At 44.2% G+C, this 1,921-nt stretch overlaps 1 pseudogene; it reads left to right on the top strand.

Annotated features, from left to right (window-relative positions):
• Positions 1–302: 302 nt before the first annotated feature.
• LOC133515149 (5S ribosomal RNA) lies at positions 303–421 on the top strand (annotated as a pseudogene).
• Positions 422–1,921: the final 1,500 nt, after the last annotated feature.

Below are 1,921 nucleotides of genomic sequence, written 5' to 3'. Positions count from 1 at the left end.
GGCTCCCCTCTCATGGCCCGTGGCTGTTCCCTGGTTTCTTGTTCACCTGCGGGTGTGTGGGGTGCCCAGTTGTCCAGGCACCTCAGAGGGGCCGTCAGACCGCAGTGGGTCCTTCGGTCTCGAATGTGTCCTGTCCACCAAATTTCTCTCGGGTGGACCCCTGGTCCCGGTCCTGGTCTCGGTTGATTGGTTGTGGTCCTCAGCCTCCGTGTTGCGTCCACAGGGATGTGAATTCACTTTCATGTGTCTCTTGGCACAGATTTCTGAGACACTTATTGCCACAAATAACTTCTGTATATGCGGTTTACGGCCATGCTACCCTGAGGACGCCCGATCTCGTCAGATCTCGGAAGCTAAGCGGGTTTGGCCCTGGTTAGTACTTGGATGGTAGACCGCCTGGGAATACCAGGTGCTGTAAGCTTCTCTCCCCGGCTAAATGCAGAGAGGTTACGTCACGGAGGGCATCCGGCGTAAAACTGTGCCAAACAAATATGCGTTCATTTAAGATGACACGCTGTGGCGGCCCCTAATGGGACAAGCCGAAAGGAAAAGAAGAAGATTCGGTCCCACCATATTTCAATTGTATTGTCGGGTTCACAATCCTTGACTTGCATGCTTCTTGAATGAATTTATTGTCATTATTTATTGTCATGACAGGACTGACCTGTCCTTGTCCTGTCCTTCCTTGACAGGGTGTAGCGCTACAGATTCATGCAACATACATATTCAATATTTCTGTTGTATCTTATCATTTTGTTTCCAGCTAGCACTTTGTCTTTCTCTTTGTCCCTCTTCTCTTTCCTGTCCCTCTAGAAATTTTGTTCTGTTTGACTGATCGATCGATTGATTCTCAGTAAAGGTCAATTAAAATACCGAGAAATCACAAAGGAAGCTAAAAAAAAAAAACTCTGTGACCCAGTAAAACTGTTCTGGCGCAAATGGGATGCAAATTCTTCATTATGCTTTATCTAACCGCCGAGGAGGACACACAAACACACACACACACGAACCAACACTGTGACACGGCAAAATTTTTAACGTCACTGTCACAATAGTCTTAAGAAAGATCTGAAAAGGCGTCAGCTTACTGTCCGAACAAAAACTGGTTTTCGTTGCCTTGAACTGCCGTTAGACAAAGGTCAATGCCTCCATTATTGTCATTAGCCTTCAATTCCCCACTTGTAAAAAAGTCAACTTGCGAAGTCTAATTGATAAGCAAAATGAGTTGTGTAATATGATTCAAAAACCAGCGTGCGGGAGACCTCTTCAGGTGTGCCAACGGACGGTATCAAATTTCACTTAATTGTCAGGAGTTGTTGTTTTTAACATAACATAATGTATCTTTATGTATCGATCCATGGCAGGGGTGTAGCGTGACAGAGAGAACAAATAAATGTTCTTCTATTAGATGGTAGAAAATACATTATTAACAGTATCTGTATGGGGTTTTTTTTTTTTTTTTTTTTTGGTAGCATTTTAGGTTGGGAGTGTGGCGTGAGATTTCTTAAATACAAAAAATGTGCCTCGGCCCAATAAAGGTTGAAAATCATTGCCGTAATTAACACGGAACTGAACCAAGTGACAAAGCCTCTTTGAAGTTCTTGTATCATGTCGAGTAAATTGTGTCATTAAAGTCGTTAGCACGACTGACCTGCCCTCGTCTCTCTTTGACATGGTCGCGCCGCACAATAAAGTTAAGAATGTCATGATTGGAGAAACTGTCAACGACATTATACAAACGTCAGAGTTTGAGATGTTTAGTTTCCGGCTGACCTGTAAAATGGCAGTTTGGACGCTAATCCAAGTCTGAACAAGACTGCTACGGTCCGGTCCAGAAAACCTTAGATTTGGCTCCTTCTAGTGGTCAGGAAGGGAATTATAGACCGGGGCCCTCATTTTTCCCTCGGGTTGACAAACCATA

Source organism: Syngnathoides biaculeatus, chromosome 16 (assembly GCF_019802595.1).
Source record: "Syngnathoides biaculeatus isolate LvHL_M chromosome 16, ASM1980259v1, whole genome shotgun sequence".
NCBI lineage: Eukaryota > Metazoa > Chordata > Actinopteri > Syngnathiformes > Syngnathidae > Syngnathoides > Syngnathoides biaculeatus.
Note: the sequence above shows the minus strand (reverse complement) of the source record. Positions and strands in the feature narration are given on the sequence as shown.